Raw genomic sequence first — 20,639 nt, 5'->3', positions numbered from 1 at the left:
CTCCTCTCCCTCTCCTCTCCCTCTCCTCTCCCTCTCCTCTCCCTCTCCTCTCCCTCTCCTCTCCCTCTCCTCTCCCTCTCCTCTCCCTCTCCTCTCCCTCTCCTCTCCCTCTCCTCTCCCTCTCCTCTCCCTCTCCTCTCCCTCTCCTCTCCCTCTCCTCTCCCTCTCCTCTCCCTCTCCTCCTGCATGTTCCTTATAGGAGGTGCCAGAAGATGCATTCTGCAGCCCCTCGCTGCCCAATGCACCTCTGTTGGACAAACCAGGGCCAAGAGCAGTAGCAGGACAGCAGTAGCAGGACAGCCGCAGCTGGCATGGGGGCACCAGGAGCTGCAGGGGCTCCCCCCTGGCACCACGAGCAGTGTGTGGGTACGGGGCTGCCCCAGCACGAGCCCCGTTTGCCCAGCCCAGAGGGATGCAGCGGTTCCTTCCCCGCTGCTGCTGCTGCTGCGGTGCCTGCGGGGCCCCTCCTGCCGAGCACAGGTCTCCAACTGCAATCTCTGTTTGAGCAGGGAGTAATTTATCCTGGGTTTCTAAGCTCTGATGCAACAGCCTTGGAAGCAGATCACAGTCAAACATCCCAGTGTTAGAAGTGACCTGCTAAGGATATTTAAAAGAACTGGAAATTGCATTGCTTTCTGCTTCCTTAGATGGATAAAGGAGGGTAAAACTTTTTTTTTTTTGCTTAGAAATTGCAAGAATGTCGAGTTTGGTTTTCGTTTTCCCTGCTTTTTTTGGAGATCTTTCTGGCATTTATTGTATGTTCTAACACTTGAGTGTAAGGCTATGGAGTCCTCCTCAAAGGTTTCCTCTCTCTGTGAGGTTAGTTAGGCATCAAAGCTAACTAGGTATTAATGAGGCCAGACAAAGAATTTAAGCTATTTGGTGACAGATTGCTTTCTTCTCCAGTTGCACAACTTTCTTCCCTTTGCTGAAACGATGTCACTGAGAAAGCTGTTCTGCAATCACTATGAATCTTCCAAACAGACAAATATGTGAATTTGTAATATACCAAATAGGAAAAGAAGCAAATAAGTCATTAAAAGTAGTCAGAGTTTCTCTTTATTCATAACAAAGAAGCAAGAGAAGTCAGTAAATCTCTTTTCTCCCTTTAAATGTCTCTTTCAAACCCCCAGATCCTATTTTAGCCCTGCTGTGTCAAGGTATGTTTGTGGTACGTTTTCACTCACTCTGTAGCATTTTCCTGGGGGAAACCATCTGCCTTGTATGAGTTTGCAAAGCACCTGGGGCAGCAGCGACACCGCAGCAGTGGTAGGTGATGCTATTTTGTGGGGCTTTTGTAAGCCAGCTTGGAAATGAGCTCTTGGAGAGGAGGAATCACCTCTGCCTTCGGTTTGCCACATGCCGTCGCGTTGGAGATTGAGGCTGGAAAGCGTGAGGTGTGAAAGGACCTGGTGTCACCTCTGCTGCAGGGACATGGCCGCGGCTGGTCTGGCTGGGGGGAGGATGACTGCCCTGGGTTTTGTCTGTGCCTGGAGACATCTTGAGCTGGATCAGATGTCCGACCTGGCACCCAGGCTTGGGTGGGCCAGGGTGCTGGGACTCGGGTGCTGGGGCTTGGTGGCGCTCAGCAGCAGGACACAGCAGAAGGGTGACCCGTGGGGGTTGCAGTGACAAGGAGCTGGGCAGGCAGCAGTGGGGCGAGGACCCTGCCCGCCACCTGTTCCCCCATCATCTCGATTTGCTTGTTAATCCTCTCCCTGGTGCCGCGGTTAGGAGGATGACCCAGGAGCTGTGCTGGCTGTGGCGCTGCTGTGCAGGAATGCTACTGGTTTTACGTGCACACAGCCCAGTTTCCAAAGGGCAGCGGGGCCACCTGCACACCCAGCACCGAGTGCTGCGTCCCCGCAGGACAGACACGCTGCTGGCAGATTTTCACACATGCTGGTGGTTCGTGTGCCTGGTCCACACATGCACGCTTGCCCTCAGGGAGGCACTCGGCAGCTTTTCCCATGCAAGCACCAGCCTCCTCTGCAGCCACATCCTGCAAAGGGGACATCTGGCCTTTTCCCTGGTGTGAAACATTATTTCTCTCCTTACCTGATACATCTTCAGGGATCCGTGATCAGCATAGCAGGGTCAGCATCCTCAGTTAGTTGCTCCAAACCGCTGTGCTGCACACAGGGGAAGGGCCTTTGGAGCCACGGGTGTTGCTGCCCCTGCTCGCCCTGTGCCTTGCACCTGGGTCCCAGCAGGCAAGGGAATCATGGCTCGTGCCTTTGCAAATCCACAGAAGCCTCGTTTGGCTTCCAGAGCAAATATCTGCATGCAGACCCAAGGTCAACGATGCATCGTTTTACCTGCCTCTGTGCAGAGGGTGAACACACAGTGTATGATGGGGAGTTCAGCTGATCCTATGCGGGTAGGAGGGGGATGCAATAGCAATGGACTGTATTTTCCCAAATCAGGAGCTTCTGGGAATCCTGCCCATCTGAATTCCAAGGCCTGAAGGCAAGGAACAGCTTGTGGACCTGCCGTTACCTGTTGCCAAGGAGGAGGCAGAGATTATAAGCACAAAATCATCAGTGCCCATTGCTTTGAAAAGCTGGGTGTCAGTCTGGTGGAGGGATTAATGTTTTCTCCCTGAAATTCCTACAAAAACACTGTCAGTGTCTCTGCCATAGCAAAAGCATCCTTACGTCTCATCCCCACACAGGGCAAGCTGAGTCAGTTTTTCATCATTCTCAGATGCTCAGGTGGGGCTGTATGGAACTGGGGTAACCAAGAAGGAGATGTACAGTGTCACAGTGTCTGCCTGACACTGTGTCCCCTGTGCTGAGCACTGCCAGTTAGGGTGGGAACAACAGATCACTTCATGTCCCCTTGGCCTTGCTCCGTGTCCCTGGGGACACCTCAAAGCCCTGTGGGGCAGAGTCCCCAGGCAATGGCAGCTCTCTGGGCCACAAGATGCAGTTATTTGCTGCCACAATAAATAAGGTGCTGAATGTCCCACGCTACCTACCCGAAAGCGCAGGGATGCTCCTGTCACAGGTCTTGCAGTCCCTGCATCTGTCAGAGCACATCTCCCCTGCTCACTGGGTGGGATGTGCTCATGTGTTGCACTTCTCCCTGGGCACAAGGCAGGCTTTATCTGCACAGCATGTGTTTATGTGCTGCACCAGGCGAACAGAGCGTGGTCCTGCTCCTGGGCACAGCCGTCAGTGAGCGAAGCCACGTTAGTTCCACTTATTAAAAAAAAATTGCTGGGGGGAAGGGAGAGAAGGCAGGGGAAAAGTGAAGTATTGAGAAAACACTTCTTTCATTCATATGTTGTTTACTGAAATAAATACTTCATTATTAGGCTTTTTTTAGGCTATTTTTAAAAAAAGTCAGCGCTACAAAGTCCCCAGTGTTAGGGCCCGTGAATGTGCCATATCACCTCAGCCCAGTGCTCCTGTGAGCCGGGGTGTTGCTGCCAGGAGGTGCCCAGAAAGAAGCACCGTGGGGAGTGGGGCAGCACGAGACTTTCCCAAGCTTGAGGGAGAAACCTGGAGGCTGCTCCTATCTGGTTTTATTTAGGTTTGCTGATTCCCTTTCTTGTCCTCTTTGCTGGACAGTGCATGCGGTGGCTTGTGGGGCACCAAGGGAGCTTGAGCTCCAAATAAAGGGCAAAACCTGGTGATTGAGGCAAGGAAGCATTTTGGGTCCAATTGATTAAAACTCTGCTTTCTGCTGCTCTGTGATACTAATCTAGCTCCAAAGCCTAAGCACAAAGGTGTGTGAGACAAAAGCACTCTTTATTTGAAGCTCACCACCTTCTGCTGTTGGAGTGAAGAAGTTGAAAGCTGATGGCTCTTGCAGAGACCTCCCGCTGTCCCTACAGCAACCGCGAAACACCAGCAATCCCTTTTCTCCCCCCTTAGGGTGAATCAAGGCAAAGAGAGCTTCCTCTCCTCTTGTGCATGTCACCTGTGAAATGATCCACATTTATCTTTCCTCTTAATCGAATCTTAACCCAATAAAAGGTCTGCAATCTGCTGGTTTACACTTGCCTGTGTGGAGCCTGGGAGCCTGTGTGCCCATCTCGCATCCTTCCAGCTCTGGTGCTCATCAGGAGTTCCACCCTGGCAGGTTTGTCCTCCTGACATCCATGTGTCTCTTGCCTTTACTTTCCTGCTTATTGGTCTGGTTTTCTTCCATTTGTTCCTCTGCTTCTCTTTCCCCCACACTCCTTTTCCCATACTCACCTCTTGTTGCCCACCTTGATTTTCCTCTCTATTTTCTTCTTGGTTGTTTGCTTCCACTTGCTGCCTTTTCTATTTGGGCCCCTCGAGTTTTTCATGTCAGACAGCTTCCCTGCAATCCATGGTCGAAATAGCCTATTCCCATGGTGGCTCAGGAAGAATGCAGTGCATTCCTCGCTTCCCCATCCCCTTATCTCGGTTCTGCTCCTTGGCTGCCCACCACGAGCTGTTAAAGCAACACTGGCAGGAGCATGTCGTCTGGTGGTTAGACATATAGGGACGGAGCCAGCCAGCTCGTGTTCAGTCCTGCCTGTGTCTTGTTTTGCTGCCTGACCCCTGGCACTTTGCTGAATCTCAGCTCCTCACTTCCCCACTGCCGAGGAGGGGGATGCGCAGGGACCTGCCTGCCCCAGTGCAGACCATGCCCACCCAGATGGGAAGCTGTGGAGTGGTTTTCCAACATGTCTCAGCTCCAGGGCTGGGTGTAAGGGCTGGCGGGCGTCCCTCTGTGATGGGACCGTGGTGCCATGGGGCAAGAGCTACAGCCAAGCACAGGAACTGTGCTGGCACCATCAGACTGGCCGAGGCGGCACATGTGACTGCTTGTGCACTCTGTATGTGTTTTGGGTTTGGTTATAAAGCAAAAGGTTTTTAATGGAAGTGTGTTTATGAAAGTTATTTAAAAATTTATAATGCAATAATATTTCCCCTTTGGGTTTAGATGGTCTCGTGTGGTGTGGAAATCCTCCTTAAATTGCTGTGCCGGGGCATGAAATCCATGCCATGGAGGTGCCTGGCATTGCTCAGCCTTCCATAGCTGTTCTTGGCTGACACGGGCGGCAGCGTGGGTAACCTGTCCCCATCGGCAGGCTCCTCGCCTTCTGGCACCCGAGTGCCGCGGTCCCAGGGCTGCAGAGCCCGTGGGAGGTGCCGAGTTGCCGGCTGATCCGTCCGTCTGTTCCCCAGCCAGTGCACTGGAGGGGCTGCTACTGCAAAGCTCGATGAGAGCCTCGTGCTGTTCCCATCGCAGTAATCTATGGTCGTGCAGGACTCTTTGCTTGATAGTCATCTGTTTGCCGGGGGAAGCCAGCACAAAGTGAATTGTCAGCAGTATTTTCGGAGGTGGGAAGGAGCAGCACTGTACAGACAGAGGGCTCAGAGCTGCTCTGGGTTTCACAGCCCTACTCGAGCTGTCTTACTCCTAACTTAATCTGAGTCTTGGAGCCCCTTCTCTTCCCAGCCAAGGAAGCTCTTAGTCTGAGTGAGGAAAAAAAAAAAAGGGAGAAACAGACTCTGAGCTTTTCAGTGGAAGGGGAAGAGTGCCAGAGCCTGGGAGGTGTGTGGGCATCGAGGAGCCAAAAGATGCTCTGGGCAGGCTGAGATGTGGGCACCACATCTGCACGGGCTATGGTGTGGGGCAGCCAACTCTGCCGAGAGCATCGCCTCCCCCATCCCACTGGTCCTGGACATCCCTCAGCCACAGCCACCCCCAGCTTGGTTGTGCTGAGCGCAGGTCCTGGACAGGCCGGCACAGTGTTGAAACGAAATGCGAGGCGCTTTGTCTCGACTGGGAGCGCTTTAAGCCCTCGCTCGGGAACAATGGCCAAGCTATGGGGTCATTTGTTCTGGTATTTCAGCAGCTCCTCATGATTTATGGGATGTTTTGTTCTGCTGCTTGTCTTAGCTTCCCCCTTTCCACCCTCCCCGTCTCCATCCCTTCTCCATTTCAGCTCCTCCTCCCCCCGCTCCCAATTCCCCTAATAGCTGTGGAGCCTCTCTGCCTTATGAAGTCATGGTATCTGTGACTTATTGAATTAGCTGGATGGGAGCTGGATGTCCACACCGCGCCGTGCTCTGCTGGGTCACTCGGGGAACCCACCCGCAGCAGGACCCCGTGCCCAAGGCTCTGGGCAGCCCGAGGTTCCTCCTGGGGTGGCAGATTGACATTGCCGTTGGCAATCGCTAGAAAGTCGATTTATGGGCAGTAAATGTGGTCAAGAGGAGTTGGAGTCCCAGCGAACAAGGACGGCCCTGTCTGTGGAGACCCCCGTGTATTGAGGCCAGTGGGGGGTTTGGCTGCTCCCAGTCACCTCTGCATCTCTGCATGGGCAAGGTGAACACCAGTTAGGGTACCCTAGAGCTTTTGGTGTTGAACGTGGTTTGAGAGCCCAGCTTTGTCCCTGGCACTCACAGTTGATGCCTCTGGGTTCGTGGGAGGAGCAGGAGTTTGTCCTCCCCCAGACCTGGTGGGACAGTCGTTCACCAGTGACTGTGAGGGACTCACTCATGGGGATGGGTAGGAAGGGGCCCTCAAAATATCTCCCTAAAAGTTGGGTTTGCCTTTAGGAAAGCATTTGAAAGGGATGATTTATTTGTGGAAAATCACCTTTTACCCTCATCACCTATGAGTCATCTGCAAACAGACAGGCTCACGGGTAGCTGCTGCTCACGGTGACACCGATGCTCCTGCTGCAGCCAGTCCCCAGCCCCGAGAGGGCTTTGCAGTGGCGGAGGAGTTACAGTCTGTGGTTCACGCAGCTCCACTCCTGCCACCCCGTGCTGTTGGCACGGAGCTGGGAGCACCCGGCCAGCAGGGGTGGGTGGGAAAGGGGATCAGCACGGGGGGAGTGCAGGGCCATCCAAATCTATAAGGTCCATGCAAGGCTTGTGCCTCCACTCCTGATGCCACAAGTCTCTATCAGCCCAGATTTCTTCGTTGTTTGGGGAGAAGCAGCTCAGCTTGTGATTACGATAAGGTTGGGAGAAAACCAAGGGCTGGATCCTCTCTGTGTGCAGCGTTGTGACCTGCTGCTGCAGTCGCTGGCTCCAGCTGGTCCAGCGATCCCATCTGCATTTGTTTCTCATGTCACTTCAGCAGGAAAAATTGAGCCCTCTGGGAAAGTGACGGAAGGAAAATGTTCAGAGAAGACTGATTTCCAGGTTCTCCCTGTCTGGGACTGGAACCCTCAGCCAGATCCCTTCCTCACTGAGAGCACAGGAAGCAAATATCATTTATTTAAAAGACAAATTTAAAATATTGTGTTGATGTTTTGTTCTGGCCACTTCCCTCTGCTGGTAGCTAATACCTTCAAGCCCTGATAAGATTATTTCTCGGTGCAGCATATCCATTATCCTCAGCGCACTTTGATTTCTCCCAAATAGCCCATTTGCCTGTTTTGTTTTGTTTTATTCTCATAATCTCTCTGCCATTTCTCATGGCCTGGATCTGCAAAGCAGGATGGATGCCTTGGTCCCTGCTGAGGCGTGTGGAGGATGTTCTTCATGTCCCTGAAGTCTCCAGTGGTTCTTCTCCGTGGATGTGTCCATGCTCGGAAGGTACCAGTTGCCTGGATTTATACAGCAGGCAGCCCAAACCCCATGGTTATGGTGAGAAGAAAGTTCTGAGATGCCACAGTCTGTGGTATGAAGGGGAAACATCATGGATGTCTCAGTCTCATCGTGAGTCAAGCCCTTCCTGATGGCCCCATGAACTGCTGGATCTTCTGCACCAGCTGATATTCCTGTAGTGTCACTGTGCTGGATTGTGGGGGGGCAGTCTTAGCTCTCTCAGTCCTCTTAGGCTACTTCAGAGGCGCAGGAACATCAGCGTTTCCAGATAGTCCTGACAGCCAGCACTTTCGAGGTATTTGAGTACTTTTAATCCTCACTCCTCCCTCAAAGTGGCAGTTCCTGTGGCACAGGTTTTCTCTTTTCTTAGATAGTTTCCTGCTGGCCAAGACACTTGTGCCTGCCACAGCTTCAGGAACCTCCTGTTTATCTTCCTGGAGAGCGTCTCTCAGTGCCAGGTCAATGCTGGACCTCATGGCTTGGATGCTGGCAGGATGGGCAGCATTCAGCGGGGATGCCAAAATGAACGTAGAAGTCAGCCCAGTTAGGACACATGGGACACCAAGGACCAGGTCATTGAGTGTGTTGGGATCTCTCTCCACCTTTGCTTGAGCCTTTCCTGCTGCCTGCACACTCACTCTTCCCCATCTTCACACTCATCCCTCTTACCCACCTTTCCAGCTTGCTTCATTTTCAGAGGAGGTTTGTAAGCCCAGGTGAACTCTACGTGTACTGAGCCGTCTGAGGTCTAGCACATGCCGAGGCACTGCCAGGGTGTTTTGTTACTGCCCCGTGCCCCTCATGGGCCACCAGCCCGCCCCCTGCTCCATCTTCCCTGCCATGAGCCAGGCTGCCAGTGCCACCACGCTTTGAGGACAGCTCGGAGCCGAGCCCTGCCATGCCCCACGCCAGGAGGGTGCTGGCGGTTGGGAGAGCTGTGTCGTGTTTCCCTGGTCACTGAAATCCTGTGAAGCAATGGGCCAAATACCAGGAAGCAGGGAGGCTGTTTCTGGACACAGTTAAGCTGGCGTGACATTTAGCTAATGCTCCTGCTTTCCTTGTCTACACCTGGTGTCTTGCTGGCTGTCCAAGGGGCTGTCTTCTGAGGGAACCTCAGCTGTGAGTGTGTTCTTGGAGCTCCCTGAGCGAGGAGGTGGATAAGCCAGTGGAGCACTTGCCTGCTTTCTGTGGAAGTGGAAGGCTGAGGCTGCCAAGAGGTCCCATCCTCACAGCGCTCTCCTGGCCTTGCTCTGCCCCGGTCGTGAGCTCTGCAAGGCTCGTGGCAAGCAGAAAAGCAGTTTTTGCTCATTGAGCAGAGCTCCACTTGGGTGAACTTCACATGAACTCATGAAGTTTCTTTGGCCATTTTCTCTCCCGATGATGCAGGCAGGTCAGGAATGAGATGCTGTATCACACGGACCCAAGGCTGCCTTCCTTGTGCACTAGCGGGTTCACCTCATCCTTCTGCTGTGCCATGGAGGAGGTATCTGCTGCCTCAGCAGTTGCTCCTCACCCAAGGTGGAAAACTCCAGCAGACGAATAGAGCTGTTCCTGGGCTACGCTGGGACCATGCTGCCATAATTGCTGCTCTTCCTGGTCTTAGGTGGGATGGTAGGCACCCAATTGCAGCACCAGGGCTTTAGTGACCTGGTCAAGCTCACCCAGGTGCTCTGTGACAGAGGTAACCATGTTTTTTACTCAGGAATCACACTTGCTGGCTTCCACATCTGTGTTCACACCACATTGTTTGGTCTCTCACTAGAAAAATTGGGGGTAATGGAGGAAGAGAAACCTTCTGGGCTGAGGGCGTGTTGGCACAGTGGATCAGAAGGTGCGACTGCAGCCTGAGCCAGCCCATGTCAACACAGGGGACAAGGTGCGGCATCCCAGGCCAGCATGTGCCGGGACACAGTGGGCACTCAGAGGGGCTTTCCAGGTCCTTGGTCTCGAGGAAGCTGTTATGCAGCACACAGCCAGGAGCTGCAGGGTGAGGAGCATGGTGGGATGAGCAGGGTGTCTCAGGGGCATGAGGGCATCTCTACTCCCCAGGTGGTTTAGGTCTGGCTCAAAGCTCCTGCTCCGTGTCAACAGGGATCTCCCAAGCGCTCTGAGAGATCTCAGAGGTGCTGGCGTCACAGTGGTCTCTTCTTGTCCCGTGCTGCCACCTCCCATCTCCAGGGCCATCTGTGGCCACTGGACCCTGCTACCCTTGCTCTTCTGTGCTGCAGTGAAGTCGCCCAGTGTCCTGCCGTGGAGGGGACAGGGATGAGGAGAAGGGCACCGCTCCCTGAGGAGGGCACCTCTCGCCCAACACATTGGTTGTAGCCGAAGCAGCAGCCGCCTGTTGTTCAGGCTGTAGTAAGGCTGTATAACACTTCCTAGCGGAAGTTTGTTTGCTTATACCTTTTCCAAACTTAACTGTTTGGGCTGAATTTTTCCATGCTCACTCTGCCTCAGCCTGAACTTTCTCCTCTTTTTTTTTTTTTTTTTCTTTTCCCAAGTTTCAGCAGAAGGTTGGGGAAAAATGGCAGCTTTGCCAATTTATTTTTTTTTCTCACGTCTCTTTGTTTGAGAACTTCTGGTGCCTCCACGCTTTGGAAAAGAGACTTGAAATTTGGCAGGGTTGGTGCATTCCTGGTGGAAATCAAGACAGATTTGGTCAAATTGTTAGCCTCTGGAAAGCATGGTTGTACATGCTTGGAAGAGCTCTTCAGGGGCAAGCTGCTGAAGTTCTTGTCTGCAAAGAGACTCTGGCCACTGCACCCGCTGCCCTCCAGCTGCACCCAGCACCCCCATTCCCATCTCTAGGGGCACCCCCTTGCCCACGTGAGTCCAGGACAGGAGTGGTGACTGCAAGGAGCCCACGCGGTGGGTTGGTCCTCCTCATTAGCAAGTCTCAAAGCACTTTACAAAAGACAACATTGTCTTTATCTCTGTTTCCCATGCATAGAAACTGAGGCGCTTGCTGTGGGCATCCCCTGCCTCTCATCCTCAGGGGCAGAGCAAGGACCAGAGCTCAGGTTGGCGTGAGCAGTGTCTTGTCTCTAGATCAGGAGAAGCTGCTCAATGAGAGGAGAGTGTTTTCCTGTGCTCCCATGTCCTGCGAGAACTCGGGAAAGGGCATTTGCACCCCTGCCTTTCCCATAGGTGTGCTAGCAGTGCTGGTCACATCGATGCATGGATGGATGAGTGTGTCCTGATGGTCAGAGGTTTGTCCCGGTGATTATTGTGGATTTTAACGTTGCTCTTTCATATTAGAGTGGAAATCTTTTCTACTTGCTGTCCTGGGGGCTCTGACAATTTTTCCGTAGGCTCTGTTATGCTCAGAGCTTCTCCACCTGATGGTATGTCAAAGCTTTCTGCAGCTAAAGGGAGAATAAAATGACATGAGGTGGGAAAGCTCTAGTCTGATGGAGTCAGCAGGCAGAGTTCGGCTGAAAGGAGGCCTGGCTGGTGAGGAAGTCTCCCCATCCATTACAGGAGTGCTTGTGGGGTGTTTTCTAGCAAAATGGAAAAAAAAAAAAAGCTGGCTTATCCTCTTGGATCGCAGCCTTTGGACCCTGACTCCACTGGAGATGCACGGAGGGAAGGTTGGCTCTGGCATACGTGAGCACTTTTATAGCTGGGTGGCAGCGAGCCAGCTCCTCTCGCATTGTGGTGGGTGGTGCTGGCATGACACCAGCACCAGGACTACGTGGTGGGGTTGGTCCCTCTTGTCAGAGGAGAAGACCCCAGTGGGTGCTGGGCAGGGAGCTGGTTGTGGAGCAAGCCGGGAGCAACTCCTGGTGTGCAGCTGTGCTGAACAGGGAGGCAGCCTGGGACATGCCACCGGAGGGTGGCTGTTCTTGGTAGCAGTGCCAGGGACACCCTGTGGGTAGCGGCCAGTGTGCCCAGCACTGCTGGCTGGGTCCTGCTGGTCGCCTTCCAGCGGGAAAGGGGTTTTCTGACTCCAATAACATTTATCAGCTGGGCAGCAGCTCTGGAGCCGGGTGTGTGCGTTTGTCTGTTCTTCCATTGTGTCTTGGCTGTTGTCTCCTCCTCCCCACCAAGATCAATGTCTGTGGCCTGCCTTTTATAACCCCTTTGGGTGCAGCTCTGGAAGTCTTCAGCCAGCGGTGCTGGTTTCCATCCTGCAGCTTCGGCATGCTTGAGCAGCTTGGTCCCTGTCTAGCTGGATGGCTTGTCTAGGACAATGGACTGGAGGTGGGTTTCCACCAGAAGGGACATCCCAGCAAAGGGCTGGCAAGGTCCCCTGGAGGTCTGCAAAGCACTGGTGGGATGTAGTTGGCTGGGGATGGAGACCAGCCACAGGTATGGGGGAATGAGTTCAGGTGACCTCCAGAAGTACTTCTTGGGCCAATTTTCTATAATTTCGTGGTTTGGTAGAGGAGGTGGTTTCTGCTGAAAGTCGGATCTCACTAGCGTATTCTTCCTGGTGGCACCAGGTGGCGCAGGAGGTTAAAGGATTTGCTTATCATCCTTGCAGGTCTGGGTTCAAATTGATGGCTTCCCACTGCTGTGATGAGTCTGTAGGCCTCAGCCCCCATGGCATGTGGCTGTGCTCCTGTGCCAGGGCGACCTGCAGCCCCAGGGCCAGGCAGTGGGGTGCAGCTCCCAGGAGCCGTTTCCAGCAAAGTGAGGAGCTGAGCCAACGTTTGAACCATAGCAGGGGGGCTGGGTGCATGGGTGCTGCGGAGCTTCACCATGCCCAGAGTGGGGCACGGCGGTGGGGAGGAGCCAGTCTCAGGGTGGGGAAGGCCCCAGTGGGTCTCAGCAGGTGTGAGGAGGAGGCCGGGTGGGATGTTACCCTGGTCTGAGGCCATGCTGAAATGCAGAACATCCCTCCCAGACATGCTCAACCCGTCATACAGGAAGACGAGTTAGTGCTTCTTCCTGGCTTGTAGGGGGTCCCAGGCATTTCGCTGGGTGCAAGTACATGGTGGCAGCCCTCAGAGGAGCTGGCGCAATGCCATCTCAGTCCCCATGGCCCCTTCTCCCATTGGGACAGTGCTCAGGTGCAGCCACTGGCCCCTGCACAGGCTTGGGTTGCCACAGCAGCATCACTGGCAGCCTGTCCCGCTCCCCTGCCAAGAAGTGGTGTCAGGGCTCGAGTGAGGGGACAAGCTTAGATGAGTGTGTCCTTACACCCCTTCTACTCCTCACTGCATGGCAGCCGGGCCCTGGCCACATGGCTGGGCATCCCCACACTGAGCATCTCCCTTCTACTCCGGTTGGGTCCAAGCTGGGGCCCTGCAACCCCATTGAGATATTTTTTTCTCCCTCCTTTTGCCTTCGGTGATCTTTGAGACCAGGCGTCGTATGACTCAGCTTCTGCATTTGATACCCTCGAGAAGAGTTTGCACACATGTATCCGCAGCACAGAGCAGTGCTCGTTCCTGGCAGGCCAAGCCGGGATAGGATTTCTTCCTGACAGAGGGGCAGTGAGTCCCCGCTGCTCATCCGCTTTTAATATGCGGAAGTCTGATTTAGCTGCGATGGTGCCAGCAGGTCGGAGGTGTTTTCCAGAGCACTGTTGACCTGTGCCAGCATCCGGGCTTGTGAGATCCTGGAAGGACGGGAGGAAGCTCCATTGCAATGCAGAGCAAGTGCTCTGCTGGCGCTTCTGTGCTTTGAAACCCTGTCGGTCCTCCTGTCCCTACCTGCAAAGGTTCAGCTGGTTGTGGGTGCCAGAAGCATCAGGCACATTTTGGGTGCTGGGGTTGAACTGCTAGTTCTGGCAGTTGGCGTGGGGCATGGTCAGCAGAAGTTGACACCAACGTAGATCCTGTGAAGGGCAGTATGGGCGCTGACCTTTAGGTCCTGTTAGTTTCTGCTGCCCTGGTCCCTGTGAGCAGCTCGGGTCTAGAGGCAGCTCCCAATTTGAGCAAGGAGCACCCAGCCAGCCCCTGCGGCTGAGCAGCCCTGGCAGCAGTGCTGAGCTCCCTCTCTGGGGTGCTGGGTGAGCACAAGGTCACAGATCTTGCACTGCAGAGGCTTGCAGGGGGCAGCAGCTTGCATCATGCAGTGTCGTGTAGGGGGTTGGGGTTTGCGCAGGGCAGGGGTTTGTAGGGCGCAGGGGTTTATAGGGCGCAGGAGTTTGCAGGGTGTGGGAGTTTGCAGGACGCAGGGGTTTGCAGGGTGGTTGCAAGCCTCAGCCCAGGCACGCTTGGCTGTCGGCACTGGAGGTCTGGCTCCATCTGCCTCCCGCCTGCCAGCGGCTGGGTTTTTGGGTGGTCACAGGGCTGGCATTGCACCCGGTGCTGCTGTTGCTGCCGTGGGTACCTGGCGCCAGAGCGGCCACGCAGGGCTTCCCCATCAGCTTCAGTCACAGCTCGGGGCAGCCCGTCCTGCTCAGTCCTGTCTCCATCAGGTTCCAGTTAAAACCAAATGCATTCTCCAGCCTAAGCTGCGCTGCCGTTCAAGCCCTTCCAAAAATGAAACAAATACCCACAGACTGCAATTCGAATTGCAGCTCAATTAGGGCTCGTTCCCAATGCGATCATAAAACCTCCAGTACGAAAACAAACAACCCAACCAAACCACATCCAAGCCTGACAGCATCCTCTGGAATGCCTTTAAAATAACAAGGGGGGCTGAGGAAGATGAAAGCGGTGTGGCCAGTGGGAAGAGGGCTCTTTGGCCCCGAGGGGCAGCCTGGAGGTGGGCTGGGCAGGTGTGGGGTAGGGCGCTTTGGGATGGGGACCGGTGTGGAAGTGATGGGTGTGATGGAGACAAGGTGGAATGGGGACCGATGCAGAAGTGATGGGTGTGATGGTGATGGGGCAGCTTGAGGTCTGCAGAGTGAAGGCTTAGGCTGGTTTCACAGCAAGATTTAGTGGGGTGAGGAGGAGGAGATTGCATAGGTGTTTGGGAACGTGGTGGTTCTGCTCTGAGCTGCTCCAATGGGTGTTTGAACAGGACGGGGGCGGGGGGCACAGGGCCGGAGCAGGACCGCAGCGGCTGGAATGCGTGTCCCGCGGAACCCTGGCTTGCACCGAGTCCAGCCAGGCTGGTGCCGTGGTTCGGGTTTCACGACGGACTTTAAACCCAGCCATATTTAGCGTGTGCTTCGCTAGCCTGTCAGGGAGGGGAAGCCACAGCACAACTAATAAAAAAAGCCAAACAAAAACAATGTAATTAAAGAGACTCAGCACTGTGTGTTCCCATAGCAAGAACATTTACCAAGACTTCCTCGCTCAGATACTTAATGTCAAGCAGCAATTAAAGGCTGGTACTTGGGGGGAGTGCAGTGAGGAGGGTTTACCCTGGCTGGGGGGTGGGAACCCAGGGCTGGGCACTGCTCCCAGTGGCAGGTCTGCCATCCCCAGTGCCCATGCTGGTGAGGAGGGACTGGAGGCTTTTGGCAGCGGGGACAAGTGGTGCTGGTGATGGGGGGATGCTGCACCTTGAGCTCCTGAACCCCTCCAGGCAGGGACACCCTCGGTCTGCAATGCCCATACCTGCTCAGCTCGGTCTCCTCAGAAATTTGGTAGCGCAAACCAGGAAAGCAGATTTTCTAGGTGTGAGCCTGCAGGCAGGGTGGGCCAGGAGCTCTGCTGGGGTAAATCCTCATGAAAGCAGTGAAGCCAGCAGAGCTGGGCTGGGGTGCAGAGCCGACAGCCTGACGTGGATGTTGCTTCTCCCTTCCAGCATCTCCTTTCTGAGCTTGGTCCTTGGATGGAGCCAGTGTGAGTCTCTGGCATTTTACATTTCCCCTCCCTCAAGGGACGACTCGAGTGTCCGGAGCCAGGCTGTGACAGCCAGTGCCCCCTTCAAAGCTGCTCAGGGCTGGTGCTCACGGGCTGGTGGCACTGTCAGCATCGTCTGTCTTGGCTAGAGAGCCAGCCATTGCATGTCATCCCTTAGCACGGTCCCCGAGGAGAAGTGTCCCACTGTCCTGGCAATGCTGTGTGAGGGGTGTGCGCTGGCAGGGCAGGAGCTGCCCGGCAGGGACACGTGTGTGTGGGCACAGCCAGGACAGTGCTGCTTTGTGACTACGGTGTGCACGACAGCAGTCCTGACTGTGATGGCAGACCGTCACGGGGAACCGAGGAACTGAAAGTGTGATTTCGGTCATATCTTGACAGGGGTTGAGCTACAGGCTCCTTCTGGGCTCATTTAAAACCCTTTATAGGGATTCTTAATTTAAAAAAAAAAAAAGCAGCAGCATTATTGTGTTGCAGCAGAATTTGCTGGAGCGTCTCTGCTTCCCTCCTCCCCAAAACATACTGCTTGGCCTGCAGAAACGGGGTGTTTTGTGGGAGGCCTCCGCAGACTGTCAGCAAGTGATCTACTTGGTTGGTTCTCTACCTGTCTTGGAGTCCTGAAGTCACTGTCTCTCCCAAATTCAGAGCCTGTGATTTAGGAGGGAGGTGCCCAGGGGGAGTCGTGTGGGCAGATTCTTCCCTGCTGTGTGACACCAGGGGGACATGGCCATGTCTCGGGAGGACACTGCCAACTTGCCCACCAGCCACGTGATGTGGGACATTGCGTGTCCAGCCCACATCCTTCCCTGCTGCCATGGCCCCTGCGCGAGGGTTCCCCAAGGGGTACAAAAGCCTCCTGATTCGGGGAACAGCCCGGACAGCAAGGCGTGATGCTGACCCCCTCTTGCTCTCACGGGGGAATCCTCTGCTTCTTCCTCTGCAGAGCTGCACGGCATGGAACGCTGGTGGGATGTTGCAGATCTTGCCCAGGATATGTTCTTCTCCTCCAGCTTATTTAGGTACTGAGCTGCTGTGAGTCAGCTCTCAAATCCAGTGCTGTGCCACAATGCGGTGGGCTGCGTGGCCATGGGGTCTGCTCTCTGCTGGCTTGGGTCCCGAGCTCCTCAAGAAGCACCTACATGTACCGCGGTATGCCTGGTTTGGAGACGGCAGAGGCCCCATGCAGCCACACCAACGTTGCCAATACTTGGGAGACTGCACCAACCTGGGTGCTGTGCAGCATCTCCTGGCCTTGCACCGTGCTGAGCTCCTCTGAGCATTGGGCTAATAGCACTGGGCTTCTGGAGCTCCAACAAAAATGTACTGGCAGGAGCAGGATCTATATAAGTTAGTTGTTATTGCTAAACAAAAGAGAAATGCTCCTTTCAGTTCCATTCAAAACAAAACCCAGCGGGTTTGCCAAATGGGGAAAAAAGAGAAAATATGTAGGAAACAAACAAACAAAGCCTTGGATCTGGTTTGGTGCCTTTCCCTGGACCCAGGTTTCAATAAGCAAGTGCATTTTCCAGGCACGCAGATGTTTCCATGGAGCAGGAGTGTTTTGCTCCATCTTTGTATGGCCAGGTCACCACACAATATTTAAATACCTTCAAGGTACGTCCATCTCGGGATGGGTAGCTGGTGTGCAGGCTGCTCCCGTGAGTCCTGCTGCCTTGCAGGGATGCTAAGCACAGCATTTTGTCCTAGTTCTGAGTGTGCTTTTTGGTGTGTTATGAAATTCCACTCTTTTGGAAGGACTTCCCTACTCATGCTCCATTTTGGATCCAGTCTCTATTTCCCCAGTCCTGAAGAATGGCTTATACTCAGGCAGAAAGCGTCGAAAATGTGAATGCATCAGCAGCTCCTCTTGGTGCTGGACACTGCGCTTCTGGTTCGTGTCCCCGTGAGCTGAAAGGAGCTGCTGGGCATGTTAGGAGCTCAAGTGGACTCTGCCAAGGAATATTTGGTGTCCAAGCGTTTGTGGCCATAACGTGTGATTCCCTGCATGCACCAAGGGTGAGCATGGCCGAGTGTGTTTGAATGAGGAAAGACCCCTTGCACTCAGATTTCTTTGGAAACAGCCTCCATGTCAGTCTTGCTGGCTGCACTCTTGATGCACACTCCCAGTTTGGGATGTGGTTGGATGGGTTGGGTTGGGCTTGACTCTCCCTGATGACTGTTTTTTAGGCCTCTCCTGTCCTTTGCCTGGTTTTTTTTCTGAATAACCCTGCAACTGAATTGAACTGAGGTTCAGGAAAGCATCCCTGGTGCTAATGTACCACTGACAACTGTGGTGCCACGAGGCTACAACAATCTCTACAAGGACCCAGTCTTTCTCCACCTCCCTACTCCAAACCTTGTCCTTTCAAAACATTAACACCTTTCATCCTCCATCCCTTGGGCTCCGTTCTCATGCATGGAGCCCTGTGCCTTTGCTCTCTGCTGCATCAGGCTGTAGACGGTGGGGAGCAGCGTCCCAAAGTGACAGCCACCCACGCCAACTCCGAGGATGATGGCGCTGAGCTCATGTCTGCTGCAGCGGGCTGGAGTCTGCCCCCGTGAGCTCATCCTTTCCACAGTCGATGTGGGGGGCGGCAGGGACCAGGCAGCCTCAGTTTTTTGCTGGAAGGACATTGCTACCAGCGGCAGCATCGCTGGCACATGAGCCTTTTCACAGCCCAGGCTCCCACTGATGGGAGGAGTTGTGGAATGGCCACCATAGAATCATAGACTGGTTTGGGTTGGAAGGGACCTTCAAAGCTCATCTAGTCCAACCCCCTGCAATTAACAGGGACATTTTTACCAGCTCAGGTTGCTCAGAGCCTCGTCCAGCCTGGCCTGGGATATCTCCATGGATGGGGCATCCACCATCTCTCTGGGCAACCTGGGCCAGGCTCTCACCACCCTCAGTGTAAAATATTTCTTCCTCATGTCTAACCTGAATCTCTCATCTTTTAGTTTAAAACCGTTACCCCTTGTCCTATCACAACAGGCCCTGCTGAAAAGTCTGTCCCCATCTTTCTTATCAGCCCCCTTGAAGTACTGAAGGGCCGCAATCAGGTCTTCCAAGAGCCTTGTCTTCTCCAGGCTGAACAACCCCAACTTTCTCAGCCTGTCCTCACAGGTGTTCCATGTGGCCCATGGTCCCCAGCAGCCATGTCTGGTGACCTCTGGGCAGGACAGTCATTGCCTGTCTGGGTACCGCCAGCCTCTGTCCTGGAGACAGGAGCATGTAGTGGCAGGGAGGACAAAGTGCCCTGGGGGTTGCATATGTGGTGCCGCGGGCGCCCAGTGTGGGTTGTCCCTGTGGGTGCCCAGTGTGGGTTGTCCCCATGGGTGCTCGGGGAAGGACGGCTGGGTCCTGCTGGGCTCAGGGTGGGCAGAGCTCCTGCCAGCCAGGCCGGGTCTGGGCTCTGCCGGCAGGACAGGGCTGCCCTGCCTCACATGGACTGGTTCTCTGCTGGAGGCTCGGAGAGGCTACGCCCTTAAACAAAATGCACTTAAAATCATATAATTACAACAATTATTAACACTGTTTACTAGGCCAAGATCTGCAGCTTTGGAAACATTAAAACCCAGAATATGCAGAAACCACAATGTTATAAACTACACAGTGGATTTGCTTGTGCTCATTGCAGAAGGAGGGATAAAATGAGTTGTCATGCACATCCATCTTCATGTGCTTCAAAAAAAAAATCATCATTGCATTGGTTTCGTGAGATGGATCTGGCCAGCCCTAGCACATCCTTTAGCAAAACCTCAGCCTTCCTCATGAAGTTTGCTGGTACATGGACTTAAGGCATTGCAGACCTGATGTCCACACCACCTCCCTGATGGTTGCAAACACATCACACAGCCAGAAAGCTGAACTGCTGGAGCAGGCAAAGCACCCATCCCTGCTACAGGGTTTGCAGTAGGTGGGTAAATAATTAGCAACAAGAACTGATTGTGATTGAGATAAATTTAGTTCAGCTGCACTGAGACTATAAGGGCAGAGGAGGTGGGACCCCATCCCACCACCTCCCCACAGGATGGGGCTTTGTCGTCAGGGTGAGCTGGTGTTGGCTGGTCATACCTTGAGGGCACGACATCTGTGGGTGTTGTTTGCAGCTATCAGTTGCTCCAACGCAAAGTTTAGCTCTAGATAAATCAGGACTATTTCACTGAGTCCAGATGACTCATAACCACAGGGCAGGAAACTCTTTTATCTTTGGGGCAGCCAGTTTAATATAGATAGATGTTCACTCCTGAGCTCTGAATAATTTCCGTCTATTTACTTCTCATTAAAAGCAGATCAGATGAGGGAAAATAGTGAGAAATTTCTCTGTGTTGCCTCCGTTTCTACCATCTCTGAGAGAACTTCCTCCAGATTGTGGAGCCTGCCTGTACTGGGTCATTTGCTGTGAATTTTAACTGGCAGAAAAAAGTGCTTTTGCTCCAATACACCACTCCTTTTTTAAGTGTTGATTCTGCAGACATGGATGGTGCAGGGATCTGTTATAACAGGGTCTAGCCCAGCTTCCAGAGAGGTACTTTTGGGGTCTTCCTTCCTTTCCTAATGTGGGAGAGCATTGTTGCCTCCTTGGATGCAGGGGAACCAGAGAGGAATTGGGCACCTCATTGAGCCTGCTCGAAGTGCTGTGTTCACCTCGGAGCAGCAGCTGGAGGTGGGAGAGAGGAGGCCTTGGGCAGCAGGGAACTCTTATACACAAGAGAAAAGGCAAGGTTTTGCTGGAGAGTCTCACCAGTCAGTTATTTATCTTTCCTAAGTATGTCAGATAGCGTTTTGCTTCTTGGGCTTGGTCTGTGGGTCAGGACCTGCCTTCCTGGTTGCCTCTTCCTGCCAGAGCACCCTGTCTACACATGGGTGGCTTTTCTCTCTTCATTTCTGTCTACCGGTAACAGCAGAACTGTGTGATGCTTTTCTGCTTCTTTGGTGTCTGGGGTCTTATACATGCCATCTATAGAGGCTTGTCTGTGCCGTGTATGGAGCCACTTGGCATGAGGAGCCTCCAGCACCAGCCGTGCCAGGAGCTGCTCCATGTCCATGGTGAAACACGATGTGCTCAGGCTGCCATGGCTGTGAACTGAGTATCTGCATCCAGAGCCAGGTAGGTCCCAGTGAGCCCAGGGCTGGTTCTATAACCTTTCCCTGCCTTCTGCAGGTCTGTGCCCTCCATGGTGGAGAGCTACTCCTCTTCCTCCCCACCAGAACCAGCAGGACCCTGCTGCATGGATCTCATGAACCTCTGCATGGTTGCTGAGGGGTGTCTTGCCGCCTGAAGCTTATGGGGTTGATATTCTCCATCTGTCTGGTCTGTAAAGCCCTACCTACAGATAACGCCCATCCCTGGAGGAATGCTAGGCAGTAACTCAACACCGC

General features: G+C 53.8%; 1 protein-coding gene across 3 annotated transcripts in view; it reads left to right on the top strand.

The window, feature by feature from the left end:
- Positions 1-20,639, top strand: part of LOC135994232 (ankyrin repeat and fibronectin type-III domain-containing protein 1-like) — a 227,774-nt gene that overhangs the window by 190,148 nt on the left and 16,987 nt on the right. The gene's annotated exons all lie outside the window — the stretch shown is intronic.

The sequence above is a fragment of the Caloenas nicobarica genome, chromosome 14 (assembly GCF_036013445.1).
Source record: "Caloenas nicobarica isolate bCalNic1 chromosome 14, bCalNic1.hap1, whole genome shotgun sequence".
Classification (NCBI taxonomy): domain Eukaryota; kingdom Metazoa; phylum Chordata; class Aves; order Columbiformes; family Columbidae; genus Caloenas; species Caloenas nicobarica.
The sequence above is the reverse complement of the archived record's forward strand: the minus strand, read 5'-3'. Positions and strand labels throughout refer to the sequence as shown.